The 22,812-nt window shown below is 39.3% G+C and overlaps 1 long non-coding RNA gene across 1 annotated transcript; it reads left to right on the forward strand.

Annotated features, from left to right (window-relative positions):
- The first annotated feature begins 1,314 nt into the window (after positions 1-1,314).
- LOC120737628 lies at positions 1,315-13,391 on the forward strand. Its single transcript, XR_005696786.1, has 3 exons — positions 1,315-1,329; positions 9,432-9,436; positions 12,948-13,391. It is a non-coding gene; the product is annotated as an uncharacterized LOC120737628 (long non-coding RNA).
- The last annotated feature ends 9,421 nt before the right edge of the window (positions 13,392-22,812 follow it).

Consider the following 22,812-nt stretch of genomic DNA (forward strand, 5'->3'; position numbering starts at 1 on the left):
TACTTTTTAAAAACACGATTTACAACCTGAATAGGTGATAAAGCGATAGATCTTTCAGCCCAATTCTACTTTTTCTACATAATCCATCATACAAAATGTAATCAAATGGAAAATTCTCTTTTTTTTTTAACTTGTTTTATCAGTTTTAGTCTTTTAACTTTATGCATCAAGTAAAAATTTAATTATATGCACCATTCTCTGACTGGAAGAAATTAGTTTAACATTTAAACCTATTTTCTGCACATTCCAGCACATAAAATAAATTTTTTTGTGTGTTTACACTCAGTCTTTCAAATAGATGCAAGTAAAACACTGCAGAAAATAAATAAAGTCAAAGACTAGTTGTCCTGTTGCTCTATTTTCACCTGTAAAGCAGGAGTGGGGTAGGCGGAGCTTTGCCCTGGTGCAGGTGTGCCGCAGCGGTCAGTGGAAGAATCCGTGAGTTTCTCTGTGAATTTCCCATTACATCGTTGTAAAAAGACGTTTTCTTCCCACACACAACGGACACTAATGTTTTTGTCACTTTTTATGGAATCAAACTCAAAGTAAGGTCAGTACTTCCACGCTGCACGCTCATACTCTCTCCCGTACTCGATATATGATCCATTGTTGATCTGCACACAGCTGTTGTCACGAACGTCGCACTCGCTTACGTCATTGTCATGAGACATTCTCTCAAAAAAAAATCACGGTTTTAGTAACGCAGTAACACAGCGTTCCTACGGGAAAGTAACGGTAATCTAATTACCGTTTTTGCGATAGTAATCCCTTACTTTACTCGTTACTTAAAAAAGTAATCAGATTACAGTAACGCGTTACGTGTTACTGCCCATCTCTGGTGGTCAGCTATAGTTGACTAATGAATGTGAGGCTGGGTTGCCGTCCTAAGTTGCGTTAGATGTGGCTGTAATGATAATACTGAATAATTGTAACGACTGATCTTGTATGTGTGTGCAGATGAACAATTAATGTAAGACATGAGCACAAAACACAACACACCATGATGCTGATTTAATTTCCATGGAAAATATCCTGATAATAGCATTTAGATTGATGTTGTTGCTTTTGGAATATTTTAAATCAGAAGTTTAAGGCCTGGAGGCCAGAACTGGCCCACAGAAGGAAAATTCAGTTAGATTCAGTTTTACTTATATAGCACCAAATCACAATAACAGTCACCTCGTGGTACTTTCAATTATAAGGCAAAGATCCAACAATCAGACACTCCCATGAGCAATGTTCCCTCTAATTTTTCATGTGTCTGAGCAAACACACAAACTCCCTGAGCGATCTCGTGGACCACTGTGAGCGACATCAGACGTGTGCACTGTGGTCACACGTCTGACGAAGTTACATGGTTTATTAAAATAATAAAATTACAGCATTTACATTTATGTTAGACTACTTTTAATTAACTGCTTTAGCCCACTTACAATAAAAATTTTAAAATCTTGTTCATGACCTGTGTAGTATGTTAACACTATTGGAAGTAAAAAAAAACTTGAACTCCAATTTTTTTTTAATAAAACTGACTTGTATTATGAGTCTGTGGTCTGGGAGAGAGTCCTGTAACTCTCTCTCTGCAAAATACAGTATATAATGACCAATGTTAGGCAATTAATTCTATAGTTACTTCTTCAAAAAAGTTACTGAGTTATGCAAACAACAAAGTTTTCTGCAGCTGTTTACCTAAAAATGCAGCCAAGGCGTTTTTAAATAAACATTTCAAACTATTTACAGAACAATCAGCTGTTCTGCATCAAATCTGATGCCACACAAATTATTTGTGCCACTCCAAAAAAATAATTTCTGTCCACTATGAGATAAAGGAGAACAACAGCCTGATACATGCAGGCCTGACAACAGGAGATGTATCACTGCTGTATCACCTGTAACATTCAGCAGTGACACACACAACAAAACTACTGACTACACTACACACTAACTACACAAGATTTGCGCTAAACGTTGCAAATCTCTCACATCTCAAAACACCGCCATCACTCCTAAAACTTCCTCCCGTTTCTTAACAACTAAATGCCATGTGTTGATTGGTCGACATGGTACATTTTGGGAAAGTGTGGTGGGTTTTTTTGTTTTCGTCTTTGCTCACAGGCGGAGAGTGCTTTTGAGCGTTTTCCTTATAAAACACAGTTATTACCGTTTCTTCCCGCAGTAAATATGAACAACAATAGTATTCAGGAAGAAAACCAAACATTGCAAATATTTTTATCATAACTCTGGTTTTTGGTGGCCGATCAACACAATTTAAAAACTGGTATAAAGTCCACACTTTTTCTGTCAATTGTTCCGTCTGTCCTGCTCACATCTCCAGTGGTTGTACATGTTGTCATTAACGTGGCTTCACTCCACATCAGCCATGCCGCTTTGCTAGCTAAATCACTGGTGTCAGCACATATTTACTTTAATTTCAATTCAGGTTAGATTTTTTTGTTGAGTGCCCAACGCAGAATCTCTCTGCGCAGAGACTGTGCTAACAGTGCGCAATTGCGCACGTGCGCAGCTTAGAGGGAACATTGCCCATGAGCACATGGCAACAGTGGAAAAGAAAAACTCCCTTTTAACAGGAAGAAACCACCACAATCAAGCTCAGCCACGGGCAGCCATCTACTGCGACTGATTAGGGGCAACAGGAGGGAGACAGGACAAAAGACACTACGGAAGACAGCTGTGGATGAATAATAACTAATGATTAAATGGGTACATTAAATGGCTCATTGGATATATGCACTTCTTTCTTCTTTTTCAGTCTTTTTAATGTAAAAAAAAATCGACCACATCTGTTACAGTCACATATCATGTGGTGCTTGATTCAGCACGGTCAGACCTTTCCAGCAAATCTAGGTTGGTGCTTCTGGGAAAATCTCTGCAAAAAACTGTCAAAAGTATATGAATCAATTCATCACTTATTCACATAGTATTTGAAATGTTAGCCTATTGTACATGTGTGTTTGTAGAGCTGTATTTCCTCAATACATCAAGATAGTGACATTCTGTTTTTTCAGACATGTAGAGGAGTCCACTGTCCTCTGTCTCACCTGGTTTGGAATGAATCAGAGCTTCCATTATTAAATTACACGAATTCAGGTGTAGCATCTCCCATTGGGTTTGTCTTTATTTTGTGTTTTTTTTTTTATTTATTGGCTGAAAACTATTCAGCCTTACCTTTTCTCAGTGGCTCCCGACTTTGCATGTTTGTCTCCCTAATAATAATTTCCTGTTTCACTTTGTTTTTCCTTATCCTTGTCTGTTGATTGCATATAAAAGATGGATGTATAGCCTCCAGGTCTGAATAGTGAAGCCAGTTTGTTGTGTTGAAGTTCAAGTGCTTGTCACTTATGACCTTTGTAGGTGATGGTCTCAGCCATTAGTTTTAAACCACATTAAATATAACGAGATGGTTTTTTTGTAAATAAGAGTGAAAAATGAGCATAAATGTATGTTATGCCTTGTATGCAGACTATATGTTTCCACTGTTTGGGATTACAGGACCCAGCCTCATGATTTCAGCTCTGTTGCTTGTGTATTTCTAGTCTGTCGATTTACTCATCCATTCTCCTCGTGTTCCTCATGCTTAAACTCGCCTTGTGTTTCAAAGTTTAATCAGCGTTATATTAAAGCTGAACCCAACTCCTACTTTGTGTCCTGCATCTGGGTCCCCATTTTGAACACGCATAACACGGAGGTTGTTAAAATTCAGCTGCAGCGGTTACCGTCTAATTGCCCTTTTAAATGAAGTCAAATCAAATTTTTGGTGTGCGATAAATGAGAAAAGTTTGAACTCCGCCTACTTTCCAGAGAAACTGTAAGCATGATTAAAGAGCGAAATCAGAAAACCCATCAAAAATCCTAAAAACTCTGACAACACGTTATCCAGAGCAGTGCTCTAATAGCGGCAGCTAGACAGGTGAGCACCTGGGTTCACCGAGGTAATGCTGTGTGTGTGACAGAGTGAGCGAGAGGCAACTGTGATGGAAAGTATAATGGTGGGTGGTGGGGTCTTAAAATGACAGAGACGAGCTGCTGATCAACCCCGAGGGGTCCCATCCTGGGGTCATGTGTCATTAGCTCAGTCTGAATTGGTGGCAGACTACGGGACAGCCAAGCAGCGGGGACGGCGATGCTGTTTTCATGGCTGAGTGGAAAGCGCTCGCGGCCATCGCCTGTCCTCACTTTGCCTCTTTCCAAGGGAATAAGCTCCACGCAGGCAGTGTCAGGCGAGCAGAAGATTCCTCCCACTCCCTCAGCTGCACTGCCAGATGCATATTACGAGTGCATATTACCTTATTTTGACAATTTCATGTTGTTGTGTGGAAAACTGGCAGCAGTAATTTAATTTTCAGGCATAAAAACAATCAGTGTTTACATTAATCTGCTCCTATTAGAGTTTGTTCAACATATCTAAGCAAATTGTGCACTGGTAGCCTAGAGCTACTGTACATCAGCAGCACAAAGGCTGAAGACGGCTGAACCGATTTGTAAATAAAGAGCACAATCGGAGATGGAGTTTACATCTGCTGTCCGTCTTTTCTCAGTCGTAGCGACGATACTATTTAAATTTAGATCATGACTCACGCTGATAGGCGTGCAAGATCTGGAGTGAAAGCTAAATTACTGCCACAGAACCTGAACACAGAAGTGTTGATGGTGCTGAAAGTGGAACACAAAAGTAGAGAGCTGTCAAGCTATAAAATTACACAGCAAGCTGGGTGAAAAGATGATTACGGGCAATTATGCAGCCGCAAATGCCCTCCAAGGGGAGACCTTCCGCATTTCAAAGGTTGGATGGGATGGACATACAAACAGCAATACAGCTGAGCATCTGCTGTGTTTGTTCATGACAACTGTGCGGTCTCATGTGTGTGAATGCAATTGCATGTCAGTTGCTCACTGAGGGCATTAAGCTTAAAATGGACTAATTAAATATTTTCATTTGGGTGCTAGCAGAGTGGTTATATATGAATGCATCATGTTGATCACTTTATTATATCAGGAAAAATTATGAACAAAGATTAATCTGTAGGTAGTTATTTATTTACTCGTTTACTCGACTTCACTTGGATGTATGTGCTATCCTGGTATCCTTCTTTAAAATCCTACCTCATATCATTGTACAAAAATAGCTTTTATGTTAGTAATCAACTGGGAATTTTTCATAGATATGTAAAGAAAAAAGGCCAGTAAACAATAAAAAGGGATGAAGGACAGGGTTATATGCTGGAGAAGTGTTATATCTTTGTTTGTTGCTAGTTTTGTTAGCTGTATTATCATATACAGTTTCATGAAAATGTGTTCAGGAAAGTTCCTTTCCTGAATTCTTTGTTATATTTGGATATTTGTCACACTTACATGTTTTAAATCATCAAAGAAATTTTATTTTTAGTCAAAGATAACCTGAGTAAATATAAAATGCAGTTTTGTGTTTATACAAACCTTCCTGGTCATCAAAGGAGCTTGCAAAGAAAAGCATCTGGACTTCTTTAAGTTGCTTGAAGACGTTTCACCTCTCATCCGAGAAGCTTCTTCAGAACTGAAGAACTTTCATTCAGTCTTTCACTGTGGAGGAATTCGGGCCCACTCTTTTTTATAGAGGCATTTTAATTCAGCCACACTGGAGGGGTTTCAAGCATGAACAGGCTGTTTAAGGTCATGCCATCAGATTTAAGTCTGGACTTTGCCAAGGCCACTCCAAAACCTTTAGTGTTTTTTTCTAATAAGCAAGTCCACCTTCTAATCAGAGGTGGACTAGCTGCTGTGTTTTGGATCTGTTTCATCATAATTAAAAGCGCTCTTGAGCTTCACGACATGAACGGATGGTCGTACATTCTCCTTCAGGATTTTGCAGTAGAGAGCAGAATTCATGGTTCCATCAATCACAGCAGCAACACAGCCCCAGAGCATCACACTACCACCACCATGTTTGCCTGTTGCTAATGATGATCTTTTTATAAAATGCTGTTAGTTTTACATCAGATGTAACAGGACTCAAACCTTCCAAAAAGTTCAACTTTTGTCTCGTCATTCCACAGCATATATTCCCAAATGTCTTGGGGATCATCAAGATGTTTTTTTTACCCAAGTGGGACGAGCCTCCTAGAGTGCTCTCACTGTGGTTCACTGGAGTCTTAAATTCTTAAAAATGGCTTTGTGAGTCTTTCCAGACTGATAAATGTCAGTGACTTTCTTTAGATCATTGCGTGATGCTTTTTGAGATTTTCTTTTTTCAAATCTTACTGCACTTTGTGAAAAAGCAACTGCCCCCCTTGTTAAATCATGAATTAACTGTGATTAAGCACATTTTTGATAAAGGGCCAAGTAGGTTTACATGGTGTTTTTGCCTCTTAATAAATGAAATCATCATTTGAAAACTGCATTTTGTATTCTTATGGGTTATCTTTGTCTAATGTCAAAGTTTGGTTGGTGATCAGAAACATTTAAGTGTGACAAATATACAAAAAACGAAGAAATCTGGAAAATAAATTCTCTATATAGCTTCAACATGAGCGGTGGCACTCTCATTTAATTGTAGGCGGTATACAATTTTTATTACATATTATATACTTGGATGAGAAATGTGTATAATATTTTGATCAAGATGTACTTGGCAAACACAGACTAATCATAATTAAAATGTGCTATAATTGTGGGGGGTTTTCAGCATTGCTATGCTTGCATATTTTATATTAGCAGCAGCCAGCGCTTTAGCTACAGAATTACTTTAACATTGTTTGTCCATTAGGAGTATAATGTGAAACATTTTGGCTGTATTGTCCCGGCGATAACTCATTCCTTTTATCAGCATCCTCCCCTTTTTAAACTTTCAGCAGCTCACTCTGACAAATCTGTCCATTTTTACTTCAAAGAGCCACAGTGACAGGACTTTTACCACCTAAAAAGCATGAACATTCACTGTTTTGCCACTTCCAACCACACCTTTCATGTTTTCAAACGGACTGTGTTTTTCAGCCCTCCCTACACGCCAGTCTTCCTTCCCAGACAGGAAGTCATTACAGGGGCTCTCACCCCGTCACAGATGGCCATTTAACACTTCGCTGGCAACTGCAAATGAACCAGGAGTAGCAGCCGCTTGACTAGACCCGGCCGACTTTGCACAAATGTTTCTCTCTCACTCACCTGCTGTGCGGGGATTGGTGGTGCACTTCAACCTTGGCTCGAGTTTTACTTTATTTATATAGTTCTGTTTGCTCGTCACAGGGAGCTCTCACTTTTAAATTTGCTTTGTAGCATCTTGGGAACGCTCGATGATACTTTTTATTTTACACACTTTTCTGAGAGACACTATGAAACATTATGAAACATTGCAGACGGCAACCTGTCCTTTGTTTAGTGTCTGTTTTGAATTTTACTGTATTTCTTTGAAAGAACTGTTGTTTGGTGCCCCCCCCACGCCCCCCTCCCCCTTCCTCCGTCCCATTGAAATTTGTAATAGCCATATTTGCTCTGTCAAGCTGCCTTAGCCTTTTGGTGCATTTGGAGTTCCACTGGCGATAAAACAGATAAAGCCTTCCTGACAAGTTAAAAATGAGAAAGCAATTGTGGCTGACACCCTGGAGACAGCCATCCTCTCTCTCCCTCTCTCTGTCTCTTCCTCGCTCGCTCTCTCTCCCTCTCTCGACATGTCCTGTTTGCTCGCGCTCTCTGGAAGTGCCTTGCTTGTTATTTACTATCTCTACTGAGTAAAATATTAACGAAGATACCTCTTGAGGATGTTTGCAAGTGCTGAGCGGTACAACTGTTGCTAGGCTATTAAGGGAGTGAGAGCCTAAGCTTGGAGGGATGTAAACACAGGGCCTATTCATTAGGCCCTTCCTATCATTCCTCCACTTTGAATTTAATACGGTATATCCGTGTTTCCTCTCTGTGAAAAGATGTTGTAGACGTACATGCTGTAACCACCTATCTGTGTACAGGTATGGAAACACAGGAAGGGCTGCTAATTGTCTGTTTTCGCGCATTTGGTAAACTTTGTGCAAGTCAGGCAATGGAGGATTGTAAAGACAGAGTGCCTTGCGTGTGAAAAATTCACATGAGAGAGCGGGGGGGGTTGGTAGAGCAGTGCTGGCAAGGCTGAGTGTCTAAATCACGGTTTGGAATGGACCCTCAGTGTGGCGATTGGCTGTCACAGCCACAGATGGAGGACGGCGCTCACAGGAAAAGGATAAACTGTCTGATAAGCGCACGGTGAGGTACAGGGCTTCTGCTGGCAGGCGGGCTCTTGAGAGAGAGGGGGGGGACTGGGGGCTGGGGAGAAGATGGGAACAGAAAAGGAAAACGAGTCAAGAGGGAACAGGCAACAGATGAATCTCCATCTGTGTTCAGAAGCAAACAGGAATGGCAGTGAAAAAACAAGCCAAATGACCACTGAGGTGCAGCTTTGGTCTCATACCTCTTGTGGGTTTACCTCTCCGAAGGAATGCCAACGAGCAGTTTGATATTTACCCCTTCAGCAGAGGAGAGCATACTCCTGTAATAATGAGCTGGGATCAGCGCACTCGCTCAGCTGTTGAGAACTCGAGACCAATGACAGCAACTGCGGTCGTAGAGCCGGTTTGGAAAGTGTATATTTAATCAATAAAATGAATTTAAAAAATCAGTCATTGACTCATTGAAAAGCCAGTAAAACTGCAGCTGCTACTAGATAATCATATATATTACTGAAGACAGACATTGCCCAGAAAATAGCCTCATGAGCTTTTATTGTTACAGCCAGCTATCAAAATGACTGAACCTCTAACAACTGTGTGAATAAGTTCAAATCTTGAAATTTACGTTGGCGTTGTTACCTTAAGAACTGGCAAAACTTGGCACACAGGAAACCTCATGTTTGCTGGTGCCCAGTGTACAGCTGGTTTAATTCATTTTTCATTTAAAAAAAAAAATAGGAAAATAATGATGCTGGTGCCAAGAACGACTTCCAATATGCAATTATACCAACTTACTGATCCTAAGAATTAGACCACTTATGTTAGTGTTTATGGATGGAGCTGCCTTCCAAAAGTTATGGATAATTTACAGCTGCAGCTTTGAGAGCAAATGGCCCCAACCTTTGCTAACTCTAGTAACTCTACATATGCATATCTATATCTGTCTACATATGGATGTAACTTTTAGTTCTCAAATTTGCCTGAATGTAGGCTGGTTCTCAAAAGACTTCCAGGGAAAAGCACTTCAGAATTGGGCACTAGTAGTGGAACAACATCATTGCAAAAGACATATGTGAGAATTGAATGGTCTGACATGTGTTCAACGTTGTAAAAGTGTATTTAAACCTGAAAAATGACTTTGAGTATAATGGTGGAAGAACAGAATATATCCTCATGTCATCATCCCTGGCACCAGAAAGTATACATTCCACTTATATGTAGTGCCATGTAATTTGTTTTACAAAGTCCGAGTGGGCAAACCCTCAAGAATCCACCCACTATTGTAAAAATCTCAATTCTGCTGTTGGGAAAGGCAGGTTTTCTCTGCATCTATCTCTGACACAGTGTTACAAATTTGTATGTATTTCCATTATCTGGCGTAACTATAGCAATTACTCTTGTGCTTTCAAGATCCAGTAGCTTTACCTCAGCCTGTGTACATGCTGCATTAGGGAATCTCAAGCTTCTGATGTCTGAAGACACTTCTGCTAAAACTCCTGACCGTCCTTTTAATCTTCTAAAACACTTTGGTCTAATGCAAGTTCGACTGACAGAGTGCCCCACGCTCCATCTTGCGGTGTGTATCAAGAGATAGGTAGTGCAGTAAAACTGGTCTTTAAGCAAACGTAATAAAATCCCTCCAGTAATACAAAGGGATCCGTGAATGAATCCAAATACAAATACCTCCCAGATTGACAGAGCCCTATCTGTTATTCCCACAGCCTGTTTTGGGTTAAGTGGCTTTTCTGCCTAAGACCAAGCTGGAGATGGAGTTGGCTCATGAAAAATGGTGCTTATACAGTGATGTGGGTGTTTGTTTGTAATATAATATGAATTATAGAACCACCTATTATTACTGTATTGGACCTGGAGTGTTATTGCCTCCCCAAAGCAAAAACAAAGAAGAAATAATAAAAGAAATAGCGCGAGCTGCTACCTACTCTAAAATTACAAGTCAATATTTATGCTTTATTCTTGGCCTTTTTAGACAGTATTTACCAGGCTTTTATATGGGTTGCTTCATATGAAATGGAGCAATAGAATTTTTTTTTTTTTTAAAGGCGAGTTTTAGTGCAAAATGTAATATACCTTAACCTGAAATAATTGTTTTATGACATCTGAGGCAAAATAACAAAGGCCCAGACTTTTTTCTGTTTCTTATGCTCTACATATGACTTCCCATTGCTGTTAATATTAAATCAACACGAAGACTGAACCAAGACTTAGCTGTGCATAATGTGATTTATACTTCATTGCATTCACATCACAGAAAAGACCATGTAAAGGAATATTGTAACTGACTGAATTTATTATAACTTAAGAGTGCAACTAGAAAGTAAAAAAGTAACCAGCTAAAAATAAAAACAAGCCCTGTCCACACTGGTGAGCAGAGATTTTTGCAAATATATACATTGCAATATGGTAAGAGAAGTCATCATCAAACGGAAAGGTTTGAGGGTGGGGGACATTTCCTACAAGACTAGAGCAGCACAGGCAGTAGCTAATAGTCTAAGGCAACATCTGAGACTTTATTCTATTAAGATGAAGGCCATCCTATTTTAATCAGCATGACCTAGCCCAGAAAAAAGTCAAAGTTATTTAAAGCGTGATCCTAATATCTGCACAGCAGCAAGTCCGAGTCAGAGATGTAGAATTAACAAACTCTCCACCGTCTCTCTGCTCCTGTGCAAGTGGAAAAAAGTCAGAATATGGGTTTCTGAACGTGGTGAAAAGAAGGGGTGTGTCAGGGTTTTTGTAAATTTAGCAATTTTTGTCAAAACTTTCATTTGGTAGGATTGTTTCCTTCGTGTCTCCTGTGTTTCCTCGTTTGTTTCTCCCTCTGTATATCTAGCTATGCTTTTTGTGTTTTATTTTGGTAATTGTTTTCATTGTACTGTTTTTGTTGTTTCTTTATTTCCTGTCTTTGTCTTTTTCCTGTCCTTTTCCACCTATGTTCTATTAGGCATTTAGTTTTCAGTGTGTTTTTAGTCCGGTCTTTTATTTTCTTGTCAGGTAACATTCTGTTCATAAGTCCAGTTTTATTTTCTGAGTTTTAGTTTCTCCGGTCGGATTCTTATGGGACCTATCCTGTCTTAGCGTATGGTGGCCCTGATAGGTCAAACAAGCTGTGACTTAAGAAAACACCAACAAATAGAAAAACACAGCAAAAGCACAGAAAACGCAATAGATGTTAAATAAAACCAACAGAAGAAAAAATAAAACAAAATTTCACAAAACGCAACTGACATTTTTTTGGAGAGAAGATAATGTATGGAAACAAGTAACAGAAACCAAAACCGTGCTAAGGATTTCACTGAGACACACTCAGAAGAAGCATAGGATCCATCTGTGTTATGATGGAGAAAATGATGTAAGGTAAGGAGTGTTTTAATCGCATGTTTTATGTTATAAAAGCTAAAAGTAGCCTTTGACTGTTAGTTTGTCACAGCTAGCTAGTCTGTCACGTTATTGTGTTATATGTTTCTCCTCTCATCCAAAAAGCTTCTTCAGTTCTAAGAGCAATTGGTGGAGAGTCCCAGATTTTTAAGCCCTATTGGGAGTGTCACTAAGAGGGTTGTGGTCCCCCTATTGTTCCTCTGCCTAATTACACGAGTCAAGGTGTGAAAAGGAGTTATTTTGTGAGCTTATCTGATATTGTTTCTATTTTTATTGTTTCATTCAACTTTCTTTTGCTTCCTTTGCTGGTGGTTAGCTTTGTGTGCTTTTGGAGCATTTTCCTGTTTGCTTGTGTTTCTTAAGTTGCAGTGTATTTGACCTCTCAGGGCTACCACAGTAATGCCTGATTTTTTTGTACTTGCAGTATGGAGATATTGTGAAGTCATGCCAGATACAGTATGTCCCCAAAACAAAACTGAATGGCTTTTTCCTCCGCCTCATTAGCAGAGGAAAAAGCCATTCATTGTATAAGAGGACTGTTTATAACCCTTTAAAGGACTGTGTATGATGTAAGGGACAAATAAGGACCCACATATAAAATAATAATAATAAATAAACATAAAACTTGTTGACATCTTTGAGTTATGCTGTGTTTTGGTGCATTTTCATATTCTCAACACCAGTGTTCGAGTCTTTAAAAAGTAATACAGTATGTTACTTAATTACTTGCCAAAGAATATAATTTGCTACACCACTTGTTACATTGCTTTCTTGTTACTCCGTAAAATGATCTGAAACACATTATTATTATAATTATTACTACATAATTACAAGTTAACAACATAAACCTGGGGCTACAGTCCCACTACAGTATATGTGTATATATGCATATATAAGTAACTAATGATCATGGTGGGTCTTTTGGGGGTTTTTGTTTTGTTTTGTTTTTATAGAAATTTGTTTCCTTTTTAGCCCCTCTGTATTTTTAGTTTAGTGCTTTAGGTTTTTTCTTAAAGAAAAACACACCAACACATATCACCATCCTAGTGAGGACATACATAGGATTTTTCTTTTGGTATTTACATATGTGCACAAGGTGACAACACAAAGCAAGGATGAAAACCAGTACAAAGAGGTTTCAAAGAGATTGCCACAGTGATTCTACTGTCAAAACATGAACAGATGTAAGCCTGACTGCTCATCACTGCCTTCGTTACCTGTTGAAGTTCAGGCTCTGGCTGCTGGACTGGGGTCAGCATACACTCAGCTTTATCATCATTTTGGGTTCTTGGCTTGCTTTCTGTTAACATGCTGTCTGTGCAGATGCTTGCAAAGTGCAAGCAGTGTCTCAGCCGTATAATGCAGTCAGGGGTGTGCAACTCCAGGCCTCTAGTGCCGGTATCCTGCAAGTTTTAGATATCACCCTGGGTCAACACACCTGAATCATATGATTAGTTCATTACCAGGCCTCTGGAGAACTTCAAGATATGTTAAGGAGGTCATTTATCCATTTGAATAAGCTGTGTTGGATCAAGGACACATCTAAAACCTGCGGGACACCGGCACTCGAGGCCTGGAGTTGCCTACCCCTGAATGCGGTAGTTTCAGTCTTGGAAGCAGTTTGTGCCCTACCATTGTGCTTTTGTCCTTTTGTGCTTTTTTTCCAAAGTATGTTGATGTTCATAAAAAGTTGTAGACCAGTACAACATTTTCCTCCTCTTGCACATAAACTCAAATCAGCAGACTGCAGCGCAAGTGTACAGGAAGGCAAAAAGTGTGATCGTTTGATGACTAAATTTAGTACTGTAACGTGTTACACCCAACTCTGTTTAAAACTAGATAATTTATACAAATGGAAAGAATCTGAAATCAGGCATCCAGGCTTCCAGTTTATTCCTTGAATTGAGTAGAGATAGTGGAGAACAGTGGAATCATGGGTAATTAGGCGTTTGGACCCAGTTGCTGTGCCAAATCAAGGATTTTCCAGGTTCAGTATGGAAACTCAGGGGATGACTATGTACTTTACGTGCCTTGTACAATAAAGTCAAAAACTAGGTGTTTGGCAGAAATCTATGTACTTTTTTCCCTTTAAGTTCTTAAACAAATGTCTGTTATTCTTAAATAAATGAAACCTGCATTAAAACAACTGAAAATAACATCACAGTTCTTTAGTAGCTTTCTACTATTCCTTTACATGCTCTGTAAAATTGAGATTTTAAGCTAGCATATCCGTAAGATATGTACAGGGAGTGCAGAATTATTAGGCAAGTTGTATTTTTGAGGAATAATTTTATTATTGAACAACAACAACCATGTTCTCAATAAACCCAAAAAACTCATTAATATCAAAGCTGAATGTTTTTGGAAGTAGTTTTTAGTTTGTTTTTAGTTTTAGCTATTTTAGGGGGATATCTGTGTGTGCAGGTGACTATTACTGTCCATAATTATTAGACCACTTAACAAAAAACAAATATATACCCATTTCAATCATTTATTTTTACCAGTGAAACCAATATAACATCTCCACATTCACAAATATACATTTCTGACATTCAAAAACAAAACAAAAACAAATCAGCGACCAATATAGCCACCTTTCTTTGCAAGGACACTCAAAAGCCTGCCATCCATGGATTCTGTCAGTGTTTTGATCTGTTCACCATCAACATTGCGTGCAGCAGCAACCACAGCCTCCCAGACACTGTTCAGAGAGGTGTACTGTTTTCCCTCCTTGTAAATCTCACATTTGATGATGGACCACAGGTTCTCAATGGGGTCCAGATCAGGTGAACAAGGAGGCCATGTCATTAGTTTTTCTTCTTTTATACCCTTTCTTGCCAGCCACGCTGTGGAGTACTTGGACGCGTGTGATGGAGCATTGTCCTGCATGAAAATCATGTTTTTCTTGAAGGATGCAGACTTCTTCCTGTACCACTGCTTGAAGAAGGTGTCTTCCAGAAACTGGCAGTAAGACTGGGAGTTGAGCTTGACTCCATCCTCAACCCGAAAAAGCCCCACAAGCTCATCTTTGATGATACCAACCCAAACCAGTACTCCACCTCCACCTTGCTGGCGTCTGAGTCGGACTGGAGCTCTCTGCCCTTTACCAATCCAGCCACGGGCCCATCCATCTGGCCCATCAAGACTCACTCTCATTTCATCAGTCCATAAAACCTTAGAAAAATCAGTCTTGAGATATTTCTTGGCCCAGTCTTGACGTTTCAGCTTGTGTGTCTTGTTCAGTGGTGGTCGTCTTTCAGCCTTTCTTACCTTGGCCATGTCTCTGAGTATTGCACACCTTGTGCTTTTGGGCACTCCAGTGATGTTGCAGCTCTGAAATATGGCCAAACTGGTGGCAAGTGGCATCTTGGCAGCTGCACGCTTGACTTTTCTTAGTTCATGGGCAGTTATTTTGTGCCTTGGTTTTTCCACACGCTTCTTGCGACCCTGTTGACTATTTTGAATGAAACGCTTGATTGTTCGATGATCACGCTTCAGAAGCTTTGCAATTTTGAGACTGCTGCATCCCTCTGCAAGATATCTCACTATTTTTGACTTTTCTGAGCCTGTCAAGTCCTTCTTTTGACCCATTTTGCCAAAGGAAAGGACGTTGCCTAATAATTATGCACACCTGATATAGGGTGTTGATGTCATTAGACCACACCCCTTCTCATTACAGAGATGCACATCACCTAATATGCTTAATTGGTAGTAGGCTTTCGAGCCTATACAGCTTGGAGTAAGACAACATGCATGAAGAGGATGATGTGGACAAAATACTCATTTGCCTAATAATTCTGCACTCCCTGTATTGGTAACTTTAATATACTTTTAAAATAAGCTCCTCCATTCAAGTGGGAAGCTATGAATCCCATTCATCTTTTCTTTCTTTCTTTTTTAGATGAGCTGATACTCTAATGATATGGCCACTCTTTGATGCTGGAGAACAAGTTGGAAATAAAAGAAGTAAAACTAGCTAGCAGTCATTCCTATATCCCTATGCATAGCTGATTTTATGAACATGAAAAAATGCTGGCAGCTTCTTCTGGGTTGCAATCTTTCATTTTTACAAAATACCAGCACGGCATCCATCGCCTGCTTTATTGTCGAGGGATGAAGGGTTTTCTTCTGCCTTTTTTAACGCCAGCTGTACATATTGATAGCAGACAGTTAGATGCTGCTCACAGTGCCACAGTCTGGACACTTATTCCAGCATCCCTTGGCTATATTGTACGTCAGAAGATAGGATGTGCAATATTCTCAGACCAAGAAATGAATCCACCGAGATTTTCTTTGTGGCTTGTCCAGATAATCCTTTTGGTCAAAGAAAAAGAAACCTTCTGCTTTTCGCTCGAGGCGTGTGGGTAGAGGGGGATTCACGAAGGAGGCGGTTTTCATTTCAATTGTGGCCTATACTCGTGGTGTCTGTTTACCGCACCGCGATCCAGTTTACAGATATGCGATGAACGGCTGGGGAGCTCAAGTAGAGAAGGCACTTGAGGTAAATCTGCGGAAATGATATTCAAGGATGAACTTTCTTCTCTTTTAATTAGTTTAATTGATGAACGGAAAAGGAAAGCAACCCTGTGTCAAACATTCCCTCTGCAATTTACTGTCCAGGGATGAGTAAATATCTCTCTTTCATCATTCAAGTTCCCTCAGGCTATCAGCATCCAAATCACTAAGATTTAAACTAAAAAAAAGATGTCTGATGTGCTCTGAATGCAGACTAAAACTGCAACAATATCAGAGATGTTTGCATGTTGAGCTAGTCCATGTGTGTTTGTGCTTATGGGCACGCACACAGGCGCGTTTGTGTGTGACACGGCACTGAGTTGCTCCCATTCCTCGAAGCTCCCCCAGGCGCCAGGGAGCATCTGCAGCCCTCTCTTTTCCATATGCCCCGCGCCTCTCAGTCTCACTCAATCATTAATTCAGGGTGATTATGAATTAACAAGCCACCATCACTCTTTTGCTTGTCAAATCAGCCTGATTTTTTTCCATCTCTTTTTATGATTTCATTTCATTTAAAGTAAGCGTCTAATTTTGCAGGCCAAGCGGCCTCAGGTGGATCATTTGGGCGTGACGATGCTGGTGCAGTTTCACGTGATGATAGCAGAAAGAAAATTGGGGCTAATTAGTCACCAAATGTCACACAATAAAAGTTTATTTGTTGGTGACGTTTTTAGCATATGGTACAACCCCCTGACTAGTCTGCATATATTGAGATTTTCCTGCATGGTGTTTACAGAAAATGCTGCACATAATCTACATTCCAGCTCATTTCCTCAAAGTTAGCGAGACTCTGATGGAAATTCTCCCCAGGTGGTAACGACAACAGACCTCTCCTTGAGCTTGCTGGGGAGGGGGGGTGTTCGCCGTGTCGTTCAGACACACGCGCGAGCACAAAAGTGGGACAGATGCTTGCCAACATGAGGGCCTGAGCACAGCATCCACCACTTCTTAATCACCATGATGCCCCGCTGCTCTATTGTTTTGGCAAAACAATGCAGAGACAAACAGACAGAGCAAACTTGATTAGATATGTTCTGTTGGGAGCTAGATATACCAGCTTCACGCTGCTTTTTCGGGGTGTCTGATTATGACACTAGATCACTGAGAATTGCATAACAGTAAAGATCCTCTCCAAATTAGGCTGTGTTTTGAGTACACGCCACATTTAATGATTACTCTGACATCTGCCTTCGTCGAATGTGGTGGAATCTGCTGCGGCATAAAACAGAGAAACTGATAAAATTAGTACTCAAAGTGAAAGATTTTTCCCCCAGGTGTTTTTATTATTACAGTTATTATAGGAGAAAGGTACAAGCTGGACTACTCTATTACTATTATTAAACCCAAAAGAGTTTATTTATGTGTACCATGAATTTTAGAAGATCTGAACTTACTATGGGTAGACCTATAGACCTATAATCTGCAGGAAAAATACATTTGTTAATGAAACTTTCCACACAGTAGTTTACGTTGCCATGTTTAGGCCTGTGACACGTGCTAGATAAGACATTTACACATATATAGTCTATATATATTCAAGAGTTGTTTCACAATAGTTGTTGTCAACTGTACATTGTTTTTTTCTGTTGCCAGTTTCAGCCTTCAGAAAAACTGTAATCAGACTAGATTGGATTCTTCTCTAAATGTTATTAAGGCTAGTTGTACACTAGTTTGGGATGAAATGTGGCACCTCATTTTAAATTTTGCGTAAAGCTCAACAAGGGGGTTGGTTTTTCATAATTAATTGCGAAAGTGTTTGTTATAGTTATAATCTACATGTAAGTTTTCAGTTTTTGGACTGCAGCTATAAGCTTGTACACACTGAAGAGCTAAAAAGCAAAACCATCTGGCTGTAAAAGGGAGCCAGTCCCTATAGATTCCAACGTTAAAATGCACAACTTTAGATTTGAAATAAAGTAATTTGAAGACTGGCACTGAAAACTATTTCAGTCTCTAATGCTAATTTGTGTGGACAATGGTTTAAGTTTTATATAATTTAAGAATTAATTTTCTAAATGATTATGGATGTGGCTGCCTTAAGTGATAGGTCTGTGCCGATGAACGAGGCTAAGGCTGCTAGGCTACGTTTATGTTTACTTTTCGGTAAAAATTCATTATTTGCTGTAGAGTTAATTTTAGTAATGAACCAAAGTCACTGCCCCAGTTCATTTGGCAAGTGAAATTACAGTATTTTATTTTCATTTTAGCCTTAATATAAACAGGTATCTGTGTCCATCTCTGAGACAGAGACACAATGTTAGCTTAGAACACATAGCTGGAGGACAGTTACTTCCACTAAAGTAACTGAAATAAAAAAAAATTAAGGTACATTAAAAAAAAAATCAGGAATATGTTTATTGGATGTTATTTCCAAACGGCTCATATTTTCTTTGAATGTAAGTAAGAAGAAAAAAACATTTTGTACTGTTTATTTTGTATATATTTAATGCTAACTCTAAAAGGAGCATTAGCAGGCTAATGTGTCACGACATTTTCCATCAGTTTTGAAGGAAACGACATACTGTGATGGAAATGACAGTGCCAGTGTTGTAAATGCTTTTCACTCATATGACTGAAAATATTGTATAATAAATTAACTGTTTATGATCGACGGGAGCGCCCACACTTCCATTTGCATATCTATTTTTAAATGGCGGTAGAATTACAACCAAGCAAAGATAGAGCAATAACTCTTTTTGTATAGAAAATCGGAGGAGTTATACTTACTTATCATGCAATCAACATGTCCCAGAACATGCTATCCGATCGGATCAGCCTGATTACACACATGTTAATAAAATTTGGGCTATAAAGGTTGTATTAATGCACAGGAAGTTAAAATACTCCAAAAAGTTGCAATACAGCATGTAAAACTGAAAAATTTCCAGTTTTCTTGTGGACTTTTTCTATGGCTGGTAAAAAAAAAAAAGGGATAAAAACTTAACACGTTACTTTGTCACCTAACTTATATCATATTTAATTTATATCCAGTGAACTCAGAATTTTCTATTACAAGAGTTAAGAGTTACACCCTCCCTTCTTTTATAAGTAGCACTCAAGGCAATAAAGTTTAATTTCAAACACACTGAAATGTTAGATTTCAGTGTGTTTGTTATTAATTTCAAGCTGTATAAATACAATTGATTAAATCCCGAGTTAAACTGCTGTGCTCTGATTAAATAGCACATCCAATGATACCAGGAACATGCTAAACACTATTTTCGATACCACGAGGAAAAAAAATGACCAAAAATAAAGAGAAATTATGATAAACGTCAATGGCAACACTGTTTTATACATCAGAAGTAGTGTAAAAAACCCAACTATATGACAAATGTTTTAAAATTTTCTTGGATATGGCAAAAAAATAAAAAAAACAACAGTTTTTTTTAGGTTGCCTGAGGTGGTGCTGTGCTTCTTGTGCTTCATAATTTCTTTACTGATCAGATTGAGTTGGTAATGTACGCTGTTACTGTTTCTGTCTAGTTGTTGGTAGACTTCTCTCCACGCAGTGTTTAATAAAAAAAAATCACCACTTTGTGGTGTGATGGAAATGATTATCCTCTGAATGTTAGAATAAAATGTCAATAATTGTATATTATTTCATTCACTTCATGAAAGACGCAATTGGGGAGTGCTACACAAGATGTGTACACAAGATGGAGAAATAAAACAATTATTTCTATCAATATCTCTAATTGTGTGTTAGATGATCTTCTAAATGCTGGATTGTATGACCCATAGCAGAAGAATTGTTCAGATAATGACTAAATCCTTGGCCCTGAGAAAGAGTGGAGCTATTTATGAAAAGGCCCTGCACACAAGCAGGGGTTTTGACATATTCCAGTTTAATAGACTGCTGGAAAACAACTTGTTCCAGACAATTTTGTGACGATCCTGGCAGGTTTGCCAAAGACGAATGCAGGTTGATGTCGTCCGGAGAAGTGTTTCCAACAGGTGAAACAAATGAATATCGGGGGGTCCACATCTTTAATTTCAGTAAATATTATGTCACCTGTCCACTGTGTGCCCTCATTGACTTTATGTTTGCACATCATGAATGGCACCTGCCTCCACAGCTGTTCCTCATTTGCTCTTTAGCTTCACTAGTAGATGGAGAGCTCTACAGAACTCTTATCAGACAGCTGAACCACCTCTTTTACCTTGAAGGGCTGTTTACCAGCTTATTTCCGATGGTGCATCTGCCTTCTCGTTTGTCTGACAACAGCCTGTCTGATCCCGCGCTCATGTTGCCAGCTGTAAGCTTACCTAATGATCAGGTAAGCAGTCTTTTAACGTTTTATTCTGTCTCTCAAGCTAACTATTATAAATACTTGCAAACATCAACTGTAAGTCTAAAATAAATGTTAAAAGTGTACTTTGTGAATACTATGAGCTGTGTTTGTCGGCGAGGCATTTACAAATGGCATTTGGATGCTTTTGCGGATCACATTACACAGATTTTTACCAACATCTGTTGCTGGTCTGATGGAGGGGAAAAGCCAGCCTGCCGTGTGCAGACCTCTATTAATGGGTTAGGCTATAATAATCAGAATATGGGTTAAATGTTTATGTGTGTGTAGATGGTTACATTTTTGGCTGTTCAAGCAGTCCGGTATCTAAAAGGCAAGATTTTTAAATGGAAACATGGACTACAATATATATCCTGTGGTATTTTTAATGGAGCTGTTCAGAAAATATGAAGAAAAGGCATTAAGACAAGCATAGCATTAATTATACTCTTCTTGTCCATCTCAGGAAATAGAAGTGATGATGGTGCAGGCAAGGAAGGAAGACTCTCTCCACCTCTGCTGTTTCAGCATTTCACCTGAGGGAACGATGTGCAGCCAGTGAGTCCCAAACTCACTTGAAGCTCCCATGGGGCTATATTAGTCAGATGGGTATATAGAGGTAATCTAATGAAATGGATGTAGAACGTGGGAGATGGGGTATGAGTGATCAAACTCCCAAAGGACCCAAAAGAAAGGCATGTTCAGTTCTCTGGATCTCTGTATTGACTCAAGTGTATTTTCAGGTGACATTTTTTAAAAACAATAGGCCAATTTTAAAGAATGAGTTACAGCAGTCTGAGTCAGTGGACAAACTACAGTGGTGTGGTGTGCCATAATGAGCTGCGGGGTTTGACTTGACTTGCTGAGCTTGCAGCGGTTGTCTAACTCAAATGACAAACCGCTGGGCTCTGGCAGAGGTGGCCTTCAAATACGTTGTCTTCTTCTACCAACTCTTCCCACTCGTCAGGTTAAATCTCCCTTGATGTCATTGCTCTGTGGCATCCACTCTCATCTTTGGCATCAGGCGGCTCATACAATGTCATCCTGAAAAAATGCAAAAATTGTAAAAGCTGATGTTTGAAACAGAGAGGAAGAGCTATATTGAAGTTTAACTTTAATAAAGTGGCGCCAATGAAGTGTGGGCTATATCCAGGCTCCATCAGCTGGGCAAAATGTAAATGTCAGGCACATTGTTATCACACAATAGGAAAAAGGACAGAAGCATGAATGACGATAGAACCAGAGGCAGCCAGAAAGCAACACCAAGGCCACACAAGGTTATATACATATAAAAATCTCTCATATCGCCCAATTTAAAATGAGCCCACAGATTTAAACTGATCCTTCCTTTATACAGCTCAAGCCCTGCTTGAAAATAAGTTGTGAGGTCAGTGTCCCAGACAGTCTGCCGCCTGATCTTGGGTCATATATTGAAGAGCTTAGTAGTTCTCAGGAAAGTGACTTCTAATGTTAGCAATAAATGCATACTTTAGAGTCATGGTAAAAGGAAAAAGTGCACCCTTTTATGTATTGGTTCATAATAAAAATATTCTGGTCCTTAGCGGTTCTTAAAGTTACGTAAACACAACCTAAGATAAACAATAACCGTGTCATATCACCACTGTTTAATTATTTATTTAACAAAAACTGAGCCAAAATAAACAATCAGTGTGAGGAAAACTAAGGATATCTTTACTGCTTCCATATAAATTAACAGGGTAAGTAGCAACAATCTGCTACAAATCAAATAGTGATGAGTCAAAGGTTGGTTGAACCTAAAGTCTAAATTGTTTGGAAAAGGTCTTACAATCTCCAAACTGCCAAAAGTTAGAAATATTATTCAGAAGTGGAAAACATTCAAGACAGTTGCCAGTCTTCCCGGGAGTGGACATCCCCAGTAAATTCACCCCAAGATTAGATTGAGCAATGCTAAGAGAAACTGTAAAATAACCCCCCCCCCCCAGGAGCTACAGCCTCAGTCAGCATGTTAAATGTTTAAATTCATGACAGTACAATTAGAAAAAGACAATCAAATGTGGCCTGCCAGGACAAAGCCTTTTCTCTCTAAAAGTTACACGGCAGCATAGCTTCGGTTTGCAAGTCAGATCTGAACAATGTCCTTCCAATAATGAAAATGTAAATGTTTGACCCTAATTCACGGCGCCATGCTGGTGAAAAGCAATCACGGCCTCATACCACCTGTTAAGAGCTGTGTTGTAGGGATGACGACTTGGTTCTTGTTTTGGAGCCTCGGAATCTGGCCACCTCACAGTCACTGAGTCAACCAAAGTATGCTAGGGTAAAATGTGAGCCCTTGTTTTTGACAGCTGAAGCCTGGATAGAATTAGGTCACGTAAAAGGACAAAGATCCAAAGCACCGCAGCCAGTCTTTACCAGAATGGCTGAAAAAAGAAAAGAATCGA

Source organism: Simochromis diagramma, unplaced genomic scaffold (genome assembly GCF_900408965.1).
Source record: "Simochromis diagramma unplaced genomic scaffold, fSimDia1.1 OVJJ01000413.1, whole genome shotgun sequence".
Taxonomy (NCBI): Eukaryota; Metazoa; Chordata; class Actinopteri; order Cichliformes; family Cichlidae; genus Simochromis; species Simochromis diagramma.